The following is a 13,682-nucleotide window of genomic DNA, read 5'->3' as shown; positions in this document are numbered from 1 at the left end:
CTTAACAAAATCCAAGGACAGAATGAAGAACTTGGGCTGATGATTGACTTACCAAATACTCGCCGCTATTACAAGCCAGAGGTAGATGGAAGCCGTGATTGAAAATGACCTTCTTTCTGATACTGTAATAATTCATAGTAGTTCAGTAGTTATCATCTTATGCTAAGGTGAATCCTGGCCTTCTCTCGTGGGTTCAAAGAGGGAAGCTAGTGGTTTCCTTAAATACACATTTGTAATTGCTGTTTCAGAATGAGATTAAAGATGTGAATTGAACTATAGTATTTGGCAGTAGGCTCTAGATATGCTCAAGAAATTCTATAAGCTTCCATGTTCTATATTTTGAAAATGAAGTAAACTTTTAGTAGTTACAGTAGTATCCTAAAAAGAGAGAAAGGTATGTCCATTATGTCTTTAGCACTTATTTTAAGCAGTTGCCTGAGCATGTTTAAGCATCACTGTAAAAGACAATTGTTCTCTGAGTTTTATGCTTCCTTTTCCTAATGCCTTCTGATATAGTACAGAAACCCATCTATTCTCTTGGCCCATGTAGGACCTTCCAGTGCAAAAGAGTTCTCCTTCTTCTGACCTGTTCCATGGCCTTGGGAGACAGTAACACCTAATGTCTTTTAATATTTGTAGAGCAGTTTGCCATTTAGAAAGTTCTTTCATATGCATTGACTTAGTTAATCTTCACAGCAATCCTTTGCTCTTGAAGTGGAAGTAGTACTGATATCTCCTACTGAGTGCTTACCCTGCACTAAGCTCAGAGGATAGACAACTAGAATTCCTAATTTTACAGACGATGAAGCTGACTCTCGCACAAGGAAGAATTGAAATTTCAACTCAGTTATTCCTCTTTTTTTAATTGTGGTAAAATATACATAAATCATATTTATTTTAACCATTTATAAATATGCAGTTCAGAGGCATTAAATAGAGTCACAGTGTTGTGTAACCATCACTGCTGTCAATAACCAAAACTTTCTCATCATCCTCAACAAAAACTCTGTAACCATCAAACAGTAACAACCCCATTGTCCCTCCCACTGGCCCTTAGTAACCTCTATTCTATTTCCTGTCTCTATGAAATTCCCTGTTCTAGGTGCCTTGTGTAAGTGGAATCTACAATATTTATCCTGCTATTTCTGGCTTATTTCACTAAACCTAGTGTTTTCAAGGTTCATCCACGTTATGGCATGTAACGAAATGCCATTTCTTTTTTGGCTTAGAAAATCCCACTGTGTGTATATAGACCATAGTTTGTTATTCAACGGTTGATTGACACTTGGTTGTTTTCCACCTTGTAGGTATTGTGAATCACGCTGCTGTGATCATTGGTGTACAGATATTTGTTCAAATCCCTGCTTTCAGTTCTGTTAGATGTGCAGCGTAGGTGGTAGCAGAGTTGTTGGATCGTACGGTAGCTCTACGCTTAACCTTTGAGAAAGTGCCAAACTGTTTTCTACAGTGTCGTCTTGTTTTTAAACAATGATCACAGATTTTAAGCATGTACAAAAGTATAAAAATACTGTGAGTGTTCCTTGTATACCCATGAACTCATCCAGCTTTCTTATTTACCAACTGATGGCTGTCATGTTTTATCTATACCCCCACCTGTTTCACCCGATTCCATATTATCTTGAAGCAGCTCTGAGACAACATGTAATTACACCTATACATTTTTTAAAATTAATTAATTAATTACTTTTTTTTTGGCTGTGCTGGGTCTTCATTTCTGTGCGAGGGCTTTCTCTACTGGCGGCAAGCAGGGGACGCTCCTCATCGCAGTGCGCAGGCCTCTCACTATCGCGGCCTCTCGTGTTGTGGAGCACAGGCTCCAGACGTGCAGGCTCAGTAGTTGTGTCTCACGGGCCTAGTTGCTCCGCGGCATGTGGGATCTTCCCAGACCAGGGCTCGAACCTGTGTCCCCTGCATTGGCAGGCAGATTCTCAACCACTGTGCCACCAGGGAAGCCCCAGCTATACATTTTTGGTATGTATATTTAAAATATAGGACTTTTATTCCTTAATATCATTTTTTAATAGTAAACACCCAGGGAGTGCTCAAATTTGCAGTTGTCTCCTAAATGTCATAAAAAATTGTTTTTAAGAATTTTGAATTAGATCCAAATAAGGTCCGCACTTTGCCGTGGATTGTTAGGTCTCTGAAGTCTTATTTAATCTCTAGGTTCTCCCTCCATGTCTCTCTCCCTTTTTTTTTCCTCCTTGAATTTTGTTTTTAAAGAAACCAGTTAATTTGTCCCATCTAGATTTTGATGATTACATTCCATGTGTTGTTAACATATTCTTCAATCCTTTTATTTCCTGTAAATTGGTAGTTGATCAGAGGGAAGCTTGCATGTTTTGTTTTGGCAAGACAGCTTCATAGGTGATGATGTGTTCTTCCATGGAGACGTATATAATTGTGTCTTTCTATGGTATTAGCAGTCACTGATGATTCATACCTACATCCATTAATTCAGTTGAGGCTTCAAAAAATGGTGAATTCTATTGTTCTTTTTTTCACTTATTAGCTGGATATATTTGTATGAGGAGAAGATTCTCCTCATCAACTATTTGGTTGCCCAGTTGTAGAGGCATGATTCTCTTCTTTTATTTAAGAGTTTTCAGACTAATGAGTTGATTCACAAATATCCTCCAGTGGTGACCAATTTTGTAAAATTTATTTATTCGTATCACCGTGGACTCCGTTACAGTTATTATTCTAACTGAGGCCCTATCTTTGGCCAGTTGGAGCTTCTCAGTGACTCCTGAGTCCTTTTGACATGACATCAGTTGTTTCTAGACTTTTTCAGTGGTCAGAGCTAGGAAATATGTATGTTTGTTTTTAATATTTTTAAAATATGTCATAGGTTCATACTGCTACTTTCCATTTAAATTCAGAACTAGAGAATTTTCACTTATCCTTTTCTGTCTTCTATTGATAGTCTACTTTCTCCCACCTCAAGAATACCAGTTCTCAACAATGCCTGAAATTGCCTCTCTTTCCTAATTCGAATCCAAGTTCTTCTGACTCTATTCTACTACTCTCCTTAAATCACAACCGCTTTATGTCCCTCGAAATGTAAGATAGAACTTAAATGTAGGTAGAACTGTTTGTATCATTTTGAGTTACATGTGCATTCGTTCACATAGATTTGCTTTTCCTTTTGCGTGCCTAGTAACTGTCCATTCTGCAGTTTTAATGAAAATCAAGTGATAATTACTGGTTAAAGCAGCTTTGGAAAAAATGGCTCTAACCTGAATGAGTGATAATACTAAGTTTAATGTACTCTCTTGGTTTATATTCAGCCTTCTCTAATGTATTATTCTTTCCCTTTTATTCCTTCCCTACAAAGGAAATAATACATATTGTCATGGTTTTGCCTTATAGGACTTACCAGAAACTATTCCTTATTTAAAAATTTGTACAATTGGGCATCAGGTGTCAGATGACGACACTAGTTTTAAATTCCAGTGTGCTGTTAATGGGTTTCTGAAAGAAAATAAAGGTAATGGTGAGTTGTTTTTGTTTTTGTTTTTTTTCCTTTACCTGAACTTTGGTATGCATTTTGAGTGGGGTTGGGGATTTTTAACATTTTTAATAGTTCTGACATTAGTGTCAAGTTGTGTTTGGTAACATTAAGGAGGAAATGTCAGATGGTGCTAATAGAGTACGGTGTTTTTCCTGTTTATGGTCACAAACAATTTAGTTTAGTTTGGAAAGTGATTTTTGTGAGAAATATCAACTGAACTAGCTTACTTATCTCTTTTTTAAAAATTTAAATGGAAAAAACATAAAAAAATAAAAATGTTTTTTTTTCCTATTTATTGGTTGAGAGGTGGAAGAAAAGGTTAAGACTCTCAGGTTCTTAGCGTATATAAACGAAGGCAAAAAGCAAAGGTTCGGAGTGAGACAGATCCCTAGAAGCAAAACAGAACAAGTGGACCAGAAGAGTGGCTTCCTCATCATATCAGGCTCACTGATAATGAGGAGGAGACTATACTATGCACTGCCTAGAATTGGTAGAGACTCAGAAAATAAATTGTTTCAGTAAACACCGAGAGCCTTATAGGTTTGTTGTTAGGGCACGGGGATACAGAGGTGAGTAGAAGTCTTTGTTCAGTAGCAACTTACAGTTATCTAGGAAGAGAAACATGTAGTGAGTATAAGTGGGTTAATTATGATAAAAGAATCAAGTGCATCAGGAATATAGAGGAGAAATTGAGGAAGGCCTGACTGAGGAGACAGCGTTTGAGCTGGGCTTGGGGGAAGAGGATTTTTCCGGAATGAGGAAAGGACAGCCCAGGTATTGGGGACAGGTACAAAAGGCACAGGGCTTGAACTAGTTCTCTGGAGGGGCAGCCTCTGGTGTGACTAGAGGGTAGTGTGAAAGGGCAAAGAAGTCATACATTCATTTTCAGCAAATATTTTTATAACACCTTCTAAGTTGAAGGCACTGTTCTAGGAAGTAGGAACAGAAAAAATTTCTTGCCCTTACGTACTTTACATTCTAGTGGGGGAGAGCGATGAATAAATTAGTAAATATATGGAGTGTCAAGCGGTGGTAAATGCTTTGGAGAATAACAAAACAAGATGAAGAGGTGAGGGAATGTGGTAGGGGATCAGGGAAGTCCCCTCTATTAAGATGTCGATTGAGCAGAGCCTTGAAGTGAGAAACAATCCATTGGATATCTGGGAGAGTGGAGATGGGGTGGGAGGGTGTGTTCTGAAGCAGAAGGAATAGTAGGTGCAAAGTCCCTGAGGCATGACTGTGCTTGGCATGTTTGAGGAATAGTAAGGAGGCGAGTGTGGCTGGACAGGGTAAAGTGAGTGAGGGCAGGGCAGTAGAGAATGAGATCAGGGAGGCTGGCAGGGCAAAAGAGGAAGGTGGATGATGTAGGTCCTTGTAAGTCATAGTTTGAACTTATAATTCAGTTGGAGAGACAGACTGATATTTGTTTATAAAGAGTTCTCAATGCTATGCTAAAAACTTGGGCTTTATTTTGTGCTAAGTGAAGATGTTTAAGCAACAGAGCAATCCAGCCAAGTTTATATTTTAGAAAGATAACATCTTCCATGTGGAGGATCAGTTGAAATAGAAGAGATTGTTAGATAGGGCGGTAGTAATCCAGGCAGGAGATAACGAATGCCATACACCACCTAGTCACAGACATACCTTTTGCAGAGATCAGCTACATGTTGTTGTTTTTTATTTACTTTCTGATATAATTTTTTTTAAGTGCTGGACCACGAAATACTGTGGCATAGTTAGAAAAATGAGACTCGATTCTACTCTTTTTTCACTTTGCCTGCTGTGCAGCTTGGGCTTACATCTGAAGTCTTACTTTTTCATTGTGAAATCAGAACGGTGCTGCTACCCAAGGTCTCCACAGGCACATAGACCTGTGGCATGTGAGGAGCAGTGAATGAAGGAAGGAATGGAAGTGCTTTGGGACCCCAAGAGCCCTTCAGAAACTGTTTGTTCTTTTTAATATTGAGCATTAAAAGTGAAGGCATTCCATTTGTTTCACTCAAAAACAAATTCTGTTCTTCTGATAGCCTGTTTTTTTTTCCACTCCCTTTTTCTATAGTCAAATCAGTTCCTGATGGGTATTCTCCAGTCCACACTATTGCATCTGATTGGAGGCTATGCAAAATTTCCCAGACACAATGAATTTTGACTTTATAGTAGTTAATTCTTTATAGTACGTTACTGCAAAAACACTCTTTTCTTCAGAGTTTTTCCTTTTCAGGATAGTGGTCTTGTTTCGGTAACTAATAAAGGTTACTCTTCAGAAAGTTGTATAACTTGGTTTTAGTGTATCTACTTGCTTACTTAATTCCATATTCCCTGTTTTATAGACAGACTTATTCATGTCCACTGTACCCATGGTTTAAATACAAGGTGTCCTCGCACCTTCTGTAAGCGTAGTAGTGTTCGGGGGAATCTATATATTTTCAAGAGTGCATGGAATGTCTAGTTTCTGCATGGCGTAAAGAGAGGTCAGATAAGTAAGTGTACCCAGAGCAGACACTAAGAAACGTGTTTTCATTGCAGCTCACGCTCCGCACTGAAAGCCACTGACATTACACCTAAGACTAGCTAGAGCTGTGTTCCGGGGGTCTGTAGAATGTTTTGGCCATCTAGATATCTGAAAAGGAAAGCAGAGGGTTGCCTTTCACTCTGCTTTCAAAGAGGTGATCCGGAAGCCTTAGGTAGCGTAACGCTGCACAGTCAGCCAAGAAGAGTGATCCTGTACTCAGTGTTCTTGCCTGGGACACAGTGAGGACGCAGGTGTCGTAGGAAAATCATACTAGAGTTTCAGCACTACTTTTCCGAAAGTCAGTGGAAATCCTCTGCACGCCTCAATTCGTGGATGGAACATCTGAACAATACTTTCAACGTTGTAGAGAGGTCTAGCTTTCCCTTTGGCAATGAGGGCTCTTGGATGCTTCCTGGAAGGCACAGGGCACACTCTGTTTCTCTAGGAACACTCTCTTTACTCCACAAAGGCATTCTAGCTGTGAAGAAAAGACAGAGAACAACGCTTTCTCAGGAAACTTTGACGCCGCAAGTATTCTGCTCTCCAGTGGGGAAAATAGTGCTTTTCTCACTAGGTCACCAATATCAAAGTTGCATACTGCATATTACGTGCAGTTATTGATAAAGGCAAAGAGTCTGAAGCAGCACCCTGTCCTTCCCTGTTCAAACTTCGTACCAAGGAACATCTGCATGGGGCGAGTGGAGCGACATACTTACTGCCTTTGCTTAGACTTCGACATCCGTACAAGTTATAAAAGGGCAGTTGGTGTTTCAGGGGAAAACTCTGCCTTTGTCAGGCTGCTTCGAAAGTCACCTGTCTGCTTGGCATAGAGAGATGGCCAGTTAGGGTTCCGAATATAAACACTAAGGAGAGCATTCCTTCATTGCAATCCTGGTTCAGTGCTGGGTGCCACTGGCCGTACACCTAAAAGACCTGCTGGACCTGTGTTCGGGTGTTTTTTCGAAAGTTCGGACACATAGCAATCCAACGAAGAAAGCAGTGTGTCGCCTTTCACTCCGAATTAAGAGAGATGATCTGGAGGCTCAAGGTCCCTGAAGGTTGTGAATTCGCCCAGGAAGAGATATTCGGGACGCAGTGTTCTTCCATGGGAGGTGCGGAGGATGTAGGAGTCCCAGAGTCCTGAAAAGCTCACTAATGGGAAGGCACTACATGGACTACGTTTTCATGCAAATGCTGTATGCCTAATCTTGTGGATGCAATGCATGGACCTTAGTATGAGCCTGGCTGTCAGTGTCATTTTCCCTTTAGGTATTGGCGCCTTTGCGATGCCTCATGTAGGGAACAGGAAGCACCTTATTGCTCTCAGGAAAACGCCCTCTTCCTAAGAGGGGCACTCCAGCACGTAAGCCAGCCAGCAGCACTATATTCCAGGCAGCTTTGAGGCTGCAGTGGTTCTTCTTTACAGCTGGGAAGTGCTACCATGCACATACATTGCCAATCGGAAAGTTCGAAACTACCCAAGTACGTTTAGTATCCAGCGAGTGTAAAGAGATAGAAGGAGCACTCTGGCAAATTCCCGGATTAATTTTGAACCAGGGAGTTGTGCAACGTGTGAATGGTCTATGGGACTTAAGGCTTTAGGTAGGTTACGACCTGTCCTCGTAACTTCTCTAAGCATAGTAGTGTTCAGGGGAATCTATACATTTTCAAGACTGCATGGAATGTCTAGTTTCTGCATGGTGTAGAGAGAGGTCAGCTAAGTAAGTGCACCCAGAACAGACACTAAGCAAAGAGTGTTTTCATTGCAGCTCACGCTCTGCACGGAGAGCCACTGGCATTACACCTAAGAGGAGGTAGAGCTGTGTTCCGTGGGTCTTTTGAAAGTTTTGGACATCTAGATATCTGGAGAAGAAAGCAGAGGGTTGCCTTTCAGTCTGCGTTCAAAGAGGTGATCCGGAGGCCTTAGGTAGCGTAATGCTGCACAGTCAGCCAAGAAGAGTGATCCTATGCACAGTGTCCTTCCCTGGGACACGGTTAGGACTCAGGTGCCGTAGGAAAAGCATACTAGATTTCCAGCACTATTTCCCCAAAAGTCAATGGAAAATCTCTGAATGCCTCAATTCGTGGATGGAACATCTGAACGATACTTTGAACCTTGTGGAGAGGTCTAGCTTTCCCTTTGGCAATGAGGGCTCTGGGATGCTTCCTGGAAGGCACAGGACACACTCTCTTTCTCTAGGAACTCTCTCTTTTCTCCACAAACGCATTCTAGCTGTGAAGAGAAGACAGGCAAAAACACTGTTTCTCAGGAGACTTTGACGCTGCAAGTATCTTGCTCTCCAGTGGGGAAAATAGTGCTTTTCTCACTAGGTTACCAATATCAAAGTTGCATATTACATTCAGTTTCTGACAAAGGCAAAGAGTCTGAAGCAGCACCCTGTCCTTCCCTGTTCAAACTTCGTACCAAGGCAGTTCTGCATGGGGCGAGTGGCATGATGTACTGACTGCCTTCGGTTAGGCCTCAACGCCCGTACACCTTATAAAACGCTAGTTGGTGTTTCAGGGGAAAACTGTGCCTTTGTCTAGCTGCATTGAAAGTCAACTGTCTACTTGGCATAGAGAGACGGCCAGTAAGCGTTCCCAATATAAACACAAAGGAGAGTGTTCCTTCATTGCAGCCCTGGTTCAGTGCTGGGAGCCCCTGGCCATACACCTAAAAGACCTGCTGGGTCTGTATTCAGGTGGACTTTAGAAAGCTCAGACTCCTAGCTATCCAACGAAGAAAGCGGAGTGTCGACCTTCACTCCACATTAAGAGAGATGATCTGGAGGACCAAGGTCCCTGAATGTTGTGAAGTCGCCCAGGAAGAGACATTCGGGATGCAGTGTCCTTCCATGGGAGGTGCGGAGGACGCAGGAGTCTGGAGTTCTGAAAAGATTACTAACGTCTAGGCACTACATGGACTACGTTTTCATGGCAAATGCTGTATGCCTAATGTTGTGGATACAATACATGGACCTTACTATGAGCCTGGCTGGCAGTGTCGTTTTCCCTGTAGTATTGACGCTTTTGGGAGGGCTCATGCAAGGAACTGGAAGCACCCTATTTCTCTCAGGTAAACGCCCTTTTCCTAAGAGGGGCACTCCACAATGTAAGCCCGCCAGCAGCACTATATTTCAGGCAGCTTTGAGGCTGCAGCGGTCCTTCTTTACAACTGAAAAGTGCTACCATTCGCATACATTCCCAATCCAAAATTTCAAAACTGCCCAAGTACGTTTAGTTTCCAGCGAGTGAAAAGAGATAGAAGGAGCACTCTGGCAAATTCCCGGATTAATTTTGCACCAGGGAGTTGTGCAACGTGTGAATGGTCTATGGGACTTAAGGTTTTAGGTAGGTTACGACCTGTCCTCGTAACTTCTCTAAGCATAGTAGTGTTCAGGGGAATCTATACATTTTCAAGACTGCATGGAATGTCTAGTTTCTGCATGGCATAGAGAGAGGTCAGGTAAGTAAGTGTACCCAGAACAGACACTAAGAAAAGAGTGTTTTCATTGCAGCTCACGCTCTGCACTGAGAGCCACTGGCATGACACCTAAGACCAGCTAGAGCTGTGTTCCAGAGATGTTTTGAATGTTTTGGCCATCTATACATGTGGAGAAGAAAGCAGAGGGTTGCCTTTCAATCTGCTTTCAAAGAGGTGATCCGGAGGCCTTAGGTAGCGTAATGCTGTGCAGTCAGCCAAGAAGTTGATCCCGTAGGCAGTGTCCTTCCCTGGAACAGGGTGAGAACGCAGGTGCCATAGGAATAGCAAACTAGAGCTCCAGCACCACTTCTATAAAAGTCAGTGGAAATCCTCTGCACTCCTCAATTCGTGGATGGATCATCTGAACGATACTTTCAACTTTGTAGAGAGGTCTAGCTTTCCCTTTGGCAGTGAGGGCTCTTGGATGCCTCCTGGAAGGCACAGGACACACTGTTTCTCTAGGAACACTCTCTTTTCTCCACAAAGGCATTCTAGCTGTGAAGAGAAGAGAGAGAACAACACTTTCTCAGGAAACTTTGACGCCGCAAGTATTCTGCTCTCCAGTGGGGAAAATAGTGCTTTTCTCACTAGGTCACCAATATCAAAGTTGCATACTGCATATTACGTGTAGTTTCTGACAAAGGCAAAGAGTCTGAAGCAGCACCCTGTCCTTCCCTGTTCAAACTTCGTACCAAGGAACATCTGCATGGGGCGAGTGGCGTGACAAACTTACTGCCCTTGTTTAGACTTCTACATCCGTACAAGTTATAAAAGGGCAGTTGGTGTTTCAGGGGAAAACTGTGCCTTTGTCAGGCTGCTTTGAAAGTCACCTGTCTGCTTGGCATAGAGAGATGGCCAGTAAGGGTTCCGAATATAAACACTAAGGAGAGCGTTTCTTCATTGCAGCCCTGGTTCAGTGCTGGGAGCCACTAGCCATACACCTAAAAGACCTGCTGAACCTGTGTTAGGGTGGACTTTAGAAAGCTTGGACACCTAGCTATCCAATGAAGAATGCAATGTGTCGACTTTCACTCTGCATTAAGAGAGATGATCGGGAGGCCTAAGGTCCCTGAAGGTTGCTAAGTCACCCAGGAAGAGATATTCGGGACACAGTGTTCTTCCATGGGAGGTGTGGAGGACACAGGAGTCCCGGAGACCTGAAAAGCTCACTAACGTGAAGGCACTACATGGACTACGTTTTCATGGCAAATGCTGTATGCCTAATCTTATGGGTGCAATATATGGAGCTTACTATGAGCCTGGCTGGCAGTGTCGTTTTCCTTTTATGTATTGGCGCCTTTGGGATGCCTCATGCAAAGAACTGGATGCAACCAATAGCTCTCAGGTAAACGCCCTTTTCCTAAGAGGGGCACTCCAGCACGTAAGCCAGCCAGCAGCACTATATTCCAGGCAGCTTTGAGGCTGCAGCGGTCCTTCTTTACAACTTAGAATTTCTACCATTCGCATACGTTCCGAATCCAAAAGTTCAAAACTGCCCAAGTACGTTTAGTTTCCAGCGAGTGAAAAGAGACAGAAGGAGCACTCTGGCTACTTCCCGGATTAATTTTGAACCAGGGAGCTGTGCAACGTGTGAATGGTCTATGGGACTTGAGGCTTCAGGTAGGTTATGACGTGTCCTCGTAACTTCTCTAAGCATAGTAGTGTTCAGGGGAATCTATACATTTTCAAGACTGCATGGAATGTCTAGTTTCTGCATGGCGTAAAGAGAGGTCTGGTAAGTAAGTGTACCCAGAACGGACACTAAGAAAAGAGTGTTTTCATTGCAGCTCACGCTCTGCCCTGAGAGCCACTGGCATTACACCTAAGATGAGGTAGAGCTGTGTTCCGGGGGTCTTTTGAAAGTTTTGGACATCTAGATATCTGGAGAAGAGAACAGAGGATTGCCTTTCAATCTGCGTTCAAAGAGGTGATCAGAGGCCTTACGTAGCGTAATGCTGTGCAGTCAGCCAAGAAGAGTGATCCTGTACGCAGTGTTCTTCCCTGGGACATGGTAAGGACGCAGATGCCATAGGAAAAACATACTAGAGTTCCAGCAGTATTTCTCCAAAATTCAGTGAAAACCTCTGAACGCCTCAATTCGTGGATGGAATATCTGAACGATACTTTGAACCTTGTGGAGAGTTCTAGCTTTCCCTTTGGGAATGAAGGCTCTGGAATGCCTCCTGGAAGGCACAGGACACTTGTCCCCTGCATCGGCAGGCGGACTCTCAACCACTGCGCCACCAGGGAAGCCCCACACTCTGTTTTTATAGGAACTCTCTCTTTTCTCCACAAAGGCATTCTAGCTGTGAAGAGAAGACAGGCAACAGCGCTGTTTCTCAGGAAACTTTGATGCCACAAGTATCTTTCTGTGCAGTGGGGAAAATAGTGCTTTTCTCACTAGGTTACCAATATCAAAGTTGGATACTGCATATTATGTGCAGTATCTGACAAAGGCAAAGAGTCTCCAGCAGCACCGTGTCCTTCCCTGTTCAAACTTCGTACCAAGGAAGTTCTTCATGGGGCGAGTGGTGTGATGTACTTACTGCCTTGGGTTAGGCCTCAACGTCCATACACCTTATAAAACACTAGTTGGTGATTCACGGAAAAACTGTGCCTTTGTCAGGCTGCTTCGAAAGTAACCTGTCTGCTTGGCATAGAGAGTCATCCAGTTAGGGTTCCGAATATAAACACTAAGGAGAGCGTTTCTTCATTGCAGCCCTGGTTCAGTGCTGGGAGCCACTGGCCGTACACCTAAAAGACCTGCTGGACCTGTGTTCAGGTGGACTTTAGAAAGCTCGGACATGTAGCTATCCAACAAAGAATGCAGTGTGTCGCCTTTCACTCTGCATTAAGAGAGAAGATCTGGAGTCCCAAGGTCCCTGAAGGTTGTGAAGTCACCCAGGAAGAGATATTTGGGGCGCAGTGTTCTTCCATGGGAGGTGTGGAGGACACAGGAGTCCCAGGGTCCTGAAAAGATTACTAACGTGAAGGCACTACATGGACTACATTTTCATGGCAAATGCTGTATGCGTAATCTTATGGGTGCAATACATGGACCTTACTATGAGCCTGGCTGGCAGTGTCGTTTTCCCTTTAGGTATTGGCGCCTTTGCAATGCCTCATGCAAGGAACATGAAGCACCCTATTTCTCTCAGGTAAACGCCCTTTTCCTAAGAGGGGCACTCCAGTATGTAAGCCAGCCAGCAGCACTATATTCCAGGCAGCTTTGAGGCTGCAGCGGTCCTTCTTTACAACTGAGAATTTCTACCATTTGCATACGTTCCGAATCCAAAAGTTCAAAACCGCCCAAGTACGTTTAGTTTCCAGCGAGTGAAAAGAGATAGAAGGAGCACTCTGGCAAATTCCCGGATTAATTTTGAACCAGGGAGTTGTGCAACGTGTGAATGGTCTATGGGACTTAAGGCTTTAGGTAGGTTATGACGTGTCCTCGCACCTTCTCTAAGCATAGTAGTGTTCAGGGGAATCCATACATTTTCAAGACTGCATGGAATGTCTAGTTTCTGCGTGGCATAGAGAGAGGTCAGGTAAGTAATTGTAGCCCGAACGGACACTAAGAAAAGAGTGTTTTCATTGCAGCTTACGCTCTGCACTGAGAGCCACTGGCATGACACCTAAGACTAGCTAGAGCTGTGTTTCAGAGATGTTTTGAATGTTTTGGCCATCTATACATGTGGAGAACAAATCAGAGAGTTGCCTTTCACTCTTCTTTTAAAGAGGTGATCCGGAGGTTTTAGGTAGTGTAATGCTGTGCAGTCAAACCAATAAGAGTGATCCTGTACACAGTGTCCTTCCCTGGGACAGGGTAAGAACACAGGTATCGTAGGAAAAACATATTAGAGTTCCAGCACTACTTCTGCAAACGTCAATGGAAAACTTCTGCATGCCTCAATTCGTGGATGGAACATCTGATGATACTTTGAACCTTGTAGAGAGGTCTAGCTTTCCCTTTGGCAATGAGGGCTCTGAGATGCCTCCTGGAAGGCATTGGACACACTCTGTTTCTCTAGGAACACTCTCTTTTCTCCACAAAGGCATTCTAGCTGTGAAAAGAAGACAGATTACAACACTTTCTCAGGAAACTTTGATGCCGCAAGTATTCTGCTCTCCAGTGGGGAAAATAGTGCTTT

The 13,682-nt window shown here is 43.2% G+C and overlaps 1 pseudogene; it reads left to right on the top strand.

Moving 5' to 3' along the window:
* The window catches only part of LOC112411036 (RNA/RNP complex-1-interacting phosphatase-like), a 7,001-nt pseudogene extending 3,295 nt beyond the window's left edge, over positions 1–3,706 (top strand).
* Positions 3,707–13,682: the final 9,976 nt, after the last annotated feature.

The sequence above is a fragment of the Neophocaena asiaeorientalis genome, unplaced genomic scaffold (assembly GCF_003031525.2).
Source record: "Neophocaena asiaeorientalis asiaeorientalis breed wild unplaced genomic scaffold, Neophocaena_asiaeorientalis_V1.1 scaffold810, whole genome shotgun sequence".
Taxonomy (NCBI): Eukaryota; Metazoa; Chordata; class Mammalia; order Artiodactyla; family Phocoenidae; genus Neophocaena; species Neophocaena asiaeorientalis.
Note: the sequence above shows the minus strand (reverse complement) of the source record. Positions and strands in the feature narration are given on the sequence as shown.